General features: G+C 31.6%; 1 long non-coding RNA gene across 1 annotated transcript; it reads right to left on the reverse strand.

The window, feature by feature from the left end:
- Nucleotides 1–1,978: 1,978 nt before the first annotated feature.
- LOC110813908 (uncharacterized) lies at nt 1,979–3,337 on the reverse strand. Its single transcript, XR_002539583.2, has 3 exons — nt 2,836–3,337; nt 2,567–2,629; nt 1,979–2,311 (listed from the first exon to the last, which is right to left on the reverse strand). It is a non-coding gene; the product is annotated as an uncharacterized LOC110813908 (long non-coding RNA).
- Between the last annotated feature and the right edge of the window lie 4,234 nt (nt 3,338–7,571).

Genomic DNA, 7,571 nt, shown 5'->3' on the forward strand with positions numbered 1-7,571 from the left:
TTTTGCACATGGGGTAATTGGGGAAGCTTTGACACCTTGTAGAAGTAAAAAAAGTGGGATTTTGGAATCCAAAAATGACTAGGAAGAAGGAAACCATGTGGCTAGCTGTTGGGTACGTGAGTCGGGCTACGGGTCCAGTAGACTGGGCCATGAGTCTTGCTAATGGGCTAGTTAGGCTATGCAAGTCAGTTTCTTGAGCGTGGGTCGTGCGCATTATTGCGCGCATGTGAGCTATTGTGCGCATATGGGACACCTCCTGCGCATTTCTGCGTGCGAGATTATTTGTTTGCATGCCTTGCGTGCTGGTTTACGTGGATTGGGGACCTGCATGTACGGGTTGTCCTTCCCTAACATATGGCTGCCCACACATGTGAAATAGGACAAACACATGTGCGGCACATGTTATCCAGGGATCTCTTTTGGTCATTACCCCACTTTGACCATGAGGTCTTTGGGCCACATTGGGTTGAGTCATAAATGGGCTTTTCTTATTGCTTTATAACTTCCCCAAGCCCGTGAAGCATTACATGGGCTTTAAACTTCTTTTGGAAAAACTTGTCCCACTCCTTAGAATAGTCCTATTTAGGAAAGTAGTCAGTGATAAAGTTACTTTCCTATTCAGGGCGTTCCCATTTAGGAAACTAGAATTTACTTTTTCGTTTGAGCTGATACTATTTAAGACACAAAAGGGTTCTGGAAGTACTTGTCTGTTTGGGACGGGACTTATGAGAATTCTTACGGGAAAAGAATTTCCCCATTTTTCCTCTGCCCATGCGTGCTTGTCTGTTGTACTGCATGGGTAGGATCTCTTGCTGCGGCGAACTCCCAACTAATTATTTCGTAAGAGTCTGAATTTTCCATGGGGTTCTTCCTTGATGCAGGATTTAATCTTTGGAACTAAATTTAGGTCATCTAGGATCACATCACCTTCCTTTACTTCTCTCATTGTCCCTTTAGTATTTTTTCCCTTTTTGTCTATTAAGCCACGAACCCATGTATTTCATTCATCAATCAATTTAATCCTCAGTTACTAGACATCTACCTCAATTTCCTTTCCTAAACCTAAGTTCCTACTTCTCTTACAATACCATCATTAATCCATATTCCAATAATCATAATTTACATCCACTTTCTTCATAACCATCTTACTTTTCCAAAATTCAGGGAATTTAAATACTATGTAAATTATCAAGTTTTATTTAAACTGGTTAGTATTAATTTAAGTTACTTCTTTTTCCTAATTTCTATGTTTTTTATTTTCTTTTAAGTCTCATGAACAATTTCTTAAAAGGTTTATTGGTTTATTACATTTTATTTATTTCCCAAATTCTAGTACTTAAGATTTTAAGTTAAAACCTTAATTCTGATTACTATCATCAAATCATCCATTCTTTCTACCCTTTTAATTTTACTCCTAGGTCTTTTCTTTTTAAATACCAAACTATGTTACTCATATATTATTTTATTATTAAAAAAATCCCCCTTTACTTTTAAACCACAAGTACATTTTAAAACTTTAATTTTTATTTCAAACACGAAGGTTGCTCTTCATTAATCCATTCCTTTCTAATCTCTTTCCTCTTCTAATTGACTTAAATCTTTTTTTTTTCTTAAGTTATTCTTTTAGTCTTCCCTTAATGAAATACTTTCCCTATCTCCTAAGTTGTTCTTTAAGTGTTTTCCCTTTAACAAATTTCTTTTCATTTTTCCTAAACTTTTATTCAGTCATCAATTCTATCTCTGACTTTCGTAAAACATCCCATTTTCCTTTTCCTTTTTTTTTATAAAACATTTACACAAGCAACATCAAATCATGATTCGATTCAAAATATGCAATTACGCACGCACTCGTCAATCACCATAAACACGTATAATGCATGCAAGCTTTTCTAAAATCAATTACCAATCACACAATCTAGAAAATACACCTACAAATATCAATTGCAATACCCTAGTCCTTACCTCGAATAAAGCACTGTTTCGTCCTAAGCCCTAATTGCAATCCAAATTCAATATACCTAAACAAGCTACAAACGTTCATTAGTAAAGTTCTATTATCGGAATCAAATCTAGGAAAACTAATTCTTCCTGTTTTTGACACTAAAAAGAGGCACGGGTGGTGGCCTCTGGGAAAACATCCACACAGTTGCATTCTTGTGGCGTCATCGCTGTCGTCAAGCATGCTAGAACTTGCAGATCTCGCAGGCATCACCGTGTGTACCCGCACTCACCTCGTTGTTCATCCGTAGCCATAACTGGACATGGCGTTTTCTTCCTCTTACATACGCAGGCGAACCACATACTTGAACACCTAAGGAAGAAGGAAACGACATCAAGCTTAAACAGAAGTTACGCGTACAAATTTTTGATGTAAACGTAAATGAAACAAGCCTAGCATTTCCAAGTCAATCCCGACAGTTTTGTGTGCCAAAAGGATACCTAGAACCTATTCAAACAGTGATCACCAGCCTACTTTTAGCTCACCAAAAATCCATTTAATCGGTATTAGTTTTTGATCTCAAAGCATGTATAAAAAACTTGGAAAACACCACGTATGAATACTTACAAATGTTTTTGCAAAACAGGTTGATTTGAGGCTCTAAATCGATCCCCAAAGTAGCTTCGCAGTCTGTCAAAATAGTAGGTGTCTTGAGTCAGTGATAAACCCGTGACTTGCATGCGATCTTTCATGCCTGTATGGCTTAATTTCGATTTTATTTGAACTTCAAATATGTTCTACTACATGCCAGTTATCTGTTGAATATTTAATGATGTCTAAAAAGAGAGAAAAAGGCATAGAAAATCATCCCCGAAGGTTCGAGTTTGATAACGCACCACGGATCGCGGGTCGTTTGGAAAACCCGTCGAAAAATTACGATTTCCAGCACCTAGTGGCAGCGAATCGAATTCCCCCTGCGGTGGGCTTCTGGCCAGTGCATTCTGCTTCCTGTTCTTCGTTGCAAACGGTGGTTCTTGGCCATCTCTCTCTCTTCCCTTCTTCTTCATTTCTTCTCTTCTTTTTTTTTTTCTTTTCTTTCTTTATTCCCCGACTGGGCTGGGGGGTCGAATGGGTATTGCCGAGCTTTTAAACCTAGCTCCTAACACACGCGAGCTACACGAGAGGCGTCGGATCTGCCATAATAAATGGGAAATTGGTAATTTCGTGAGCGTGCAATACTAACCGTCAGATCGTGTTTGCATAGATTTTGGTTGTCCATTTTCATAGCAGTTGGATCACCTCCATGCGGATATGGGCCGTTCATTCCTTTTGACCGTTGGATCCCCAAAAATGCATACAGGTCGTCTGATCGGCATCTCGCACATGGACCATTGGATCGCAATGATTTCCCGCTACATGTTTGTATGCTGTTGGATCCCTTGCCCACACTCATCACCATTGGATTGCATCAAACATGTAGGGTTGTCGGATCTACAAACCACTGGTGCCCACACAGCTGATGACCATTGCGTGTGCAAATTTGCATGCCCGCCACACGACAAAAGGTTGTTGATTACATGGGCATGTCATACGCTGACGTAGTCAAACTGTCTGAAATTGCAGAAATCCCTAATTTCTAGATTTAATTTCAATTGATCACCTACACCTTATTTTAGTACCCAAAAGGTCCCCAAAAATTTGGATTTTTCTTGTTGAAGTCCCTAAATTCCTATTTAATATTTTTTGGGTTCGAATATTATTTTAAATTTGTTTAAATATTTATTTTAAATTTATTTAATTAAATAAATTTCCTATTTCTTTAAAAATGAGTTTTCAAATTTACTAATTTTCTTAATAAATTAAATTTACTAACTTAAGAATAATTTATAATTCCTAAATATTTAGTTTTACTAATTTACTAATCTTTATATCACATAAATAATTTTTAATTTAAATAAATGTCACTAAATAACAACTCTTAATATTTTTAAATCTCCTTCTTAATCTATTTTAAATTCTAAAATGAAGTATAAATGTCTAAATAGTTTTACTTCAATTATAATTTATTTCATATTTATTTTAAATCTAATTTTCTTCTGAATTTTATTTATAAAATTTGGAAATCTGGTTGTGCAGAATGTTACACATTCTCATTATTTCTACATAAAACCTATGGCGGCATATTCCATCTATATAGTAATATCAAACTTAAATGAAGGCAATATTAACGTAGTAATAAAATTTAGATCATTTTGTTATTAAATTATATATATATATATATATTAGAACTTCATCTCAATATATTGTTTAGTATCTAGATATCAAGATTCCACCTTATTTCTAAACTATTTGATCATCTTCTTTTTTTGTTTTTGGTTAATTGTAGGCGATTGATAAGTAAGAATTAATGGAGAAAGATGAGACAAATTTTAATTGCTTTGAAAAGTTCTTGGCCATTACACTAACGCCAACTACTATCACTTTTATCTCAAGTAATTTTCAAATATGAAAAAGAGACAAATTTAGTGATAAAAGTTGTAGATCTATTATTATGGAAAGAAATAGCAGTAAGATTAATCTTAATTCACAGTCGTCTGATACCAATAAAATTATCAAATCTTATTTTTTTTTATCATAAGTACTATTGGTAAACAGGTCAACTCACTTGATTGCTTTCAACCATTATTATCTAATAGAAATATTAATGATAGTAATGGTTATAGTGTCAATAATTTTGAAAATTTTAAACCTTTGACTAGTAATTCAAATACTAACATGGATCCAAGAAAGAATAAAAGGTAAATAATCACCATCTTGTATTTTTTATATTCTTATATTAATTTTATATAACTTAATTTTTTCTATTAATATATAATTAAAGTATTAATAAATATAATGATCTTCTTTTTGTTTGTAGAGTTTCATTAAACAAGTTGCGTTATGAACAAAAATCTAAAAAAAAAAAAGGTATGATCTTTTTTCAAGCTCAAGTATTTATGGAAAAGAAAATACGAATACATATATATATCAAATTTATTTTTCTTAATTTTTATATGTTGATAACAACCACATATACATATATATATATATATATATATATGAAAACACATATTTATTGTCACATATTTCCCATATGTGTTGAGTCAGATGGATCCACAAGTTCAAAGCTTTCAAGAAAAGAAAAGTACTTCACAAATTGAGGAGAACATTAAGCTCGATAAACATGTCAACTACCCCTAGAAACAACTCCCAAATTCTGTTTGGTAAGTTCTCTCTCTCTCCCCCTCTATATGCATTTCTGTGCCTTCATTGGAATAATATACATGTGTGTGTTCACTTACTTATACATATTTTTCAGAACCATGCACATATATATATATATATATATATATTTACCAATATGTATTCTCATAAGTGCATTTTCTTTTCTTTTTTTGCAAAATATGATAAACTTTACTAACATTCCAAATAAATATTTAAATACCAAAATGACATACACAATTACCTGCTAAGATACACATCCAGAATTTTATAAAACTCGTAATAATAAAAATAAAATATATATTAGCAGGTGAATTTGAAAAAAGACAAGATGAGGTGAATCATCTAAAAGAATTCTATAGTCGTCATCTTGCTAGGCTAATACAAATGAAAAGACAAACCATGGTCGAAAATAAATTATTAAGAAGGCAAATGGCAAATCCAAGCAGCTTAAATCTTCTTTCTGAAGGATTTAGACAAACATCTCACTTGAATCCAAGTCAAGATAAAATTAAGATTTTAAACTTTTTAAACATAAATTTATGTATTAAGAGTAATATTCTAACGTTATATATTTTTTTTCTAAATTAAATATCATTTTTGTTTTCCATTCTTTCTAAAAAATATATATATTCTTTATTTAAAGGTAATATTTACTATATATCTATTATATTTAAGTCAAAATATTAATAAAGAAATATAGTAGAAGTGGAAGTAATTAAATATAGTAATAATCTAAATTTTATACTATTTATTGAACATAGTCAATATTTTTCTTATCTAATCGTATTATAAGTATTGGCGTACACAAGTATGCATGCACTAATGTAAATCAAAATTGTCTATATATGTATATGCATACGACGAATGCATATATTATATATAATCTAGTTGTCTTCTTACATTATCATTCTTGTTTAAAAGAAAGAACTTTATTGATGATATGAAGATTTTAGATCTATAACATTACAAATTCCAAATATAAGCATCAACCTGTGAACAATAATAACTCAAAAAGCCCATGAAGCATCCCAACTATACATAAAAATAACAAAAGTTATCATAGGTGTTAACTAGAAGGGAAACCCCCAGCCATTGAAAATCATAAAACATTTAAGCTATCACTACCATGCATGGAAGAAGTATAACATTCATACATCTCCACGAGAAACATTAGAATACACAAAAGGTGCTTGCAAACATACATGGAGAGATGAGGTTAACCATAAAAATAGTTATAGCAAAGTTGTTTTAGAATTGTTTACTTAATTATTCTAGTAAATTGTTTTATTACTCCTTTTGAAAATTTTAACAATCGAATCTTTTTGTTTTTAGTGAAGCAACTAATTTTATTCAATAATATAGTAAAAAATATTATGGTAAAAAATATTTTTTCAGTGAAATAACTTTTAAAAAAAAATAAAAAATAGTCACTAGTACAAATGACTAATATAAATATGAAATAAAGCAATATATATCATTCTTCCATAGTGTAATACTTTTAACATATGTATATAATAATTCTTATTTTCATAAAATAAAAATTTTTAACTGATATACGTTATTGCAGGTACAACTAAAGAGAATAACAGAACTCATGAACTAAACCAGGTAAGTATGGATCAATAATAATAAATTATTGTATTCAATGTTTATAAATTGAATTATTTAAGATAATAAATTACTAGAGTTAATGTTTATGAATTACACTAGGTCAATTTGAATCAACAATAGCAAATTATTAGAAGCAACACTGACATACTAAATGGACTCAACACGAACCAACAACAAATGATTGGACATACTAAATGGACTCAGCATGAACCAACAACAAATGATTGAATAAAATGGACAATAGACTCAGCATGAACCAACAACAAATGATTGGAAACAGTGTTGATAGATGGAAGCAAGTCAAAATATATCAACAACATCAAATGGTTGGGACCAACGTTGATTGGTTGGATCAAGTCAACATGAATGAGCAAGAAAAAATCATTGGATCAAACATCTACAAATCAGACCAGGTTAGTATGAACCAAAAACAACAAATGCTTGCAGCAAATGGTTATGTATTGCACTACTAGGTTAGAAGGAATCAACAAGATGAAGAAGAAATAATTACACCTAATGGTTTGGACAAGCCTATAGATGTTTACCTAGATAATAGGGAGATGCCAAATAATATGAGCTTGAATCATGATTAGTCTAACTTAGATACTATTACAAATTTGAATCTGATGAGCAAGCAATTACCTAAGACAAAAAATATGGTTATTCCTATTATGATGAACAATAAACATGAGTACGAGTCAAATAGCAAGACCAATGTGAGCTTGGACAACAAGCAACCAGGGATAAGCTCCAATAA

The sequence above is a fragment of the Carica papaya genome, chromosome 6, assembly GCF_054855325.1.
Source record: "Carica papaya isolate Zhongbai chromosome 6, ASM5485532v1, whole genome shotgun sequence".
In the NCBI taxonomy this organism is placed as follows: Eukaryota; Viridiplantae; Streptophyta; class Magnoliopsida; order Brassicales; family Caricaceae; genus Carica; species Carica papaya.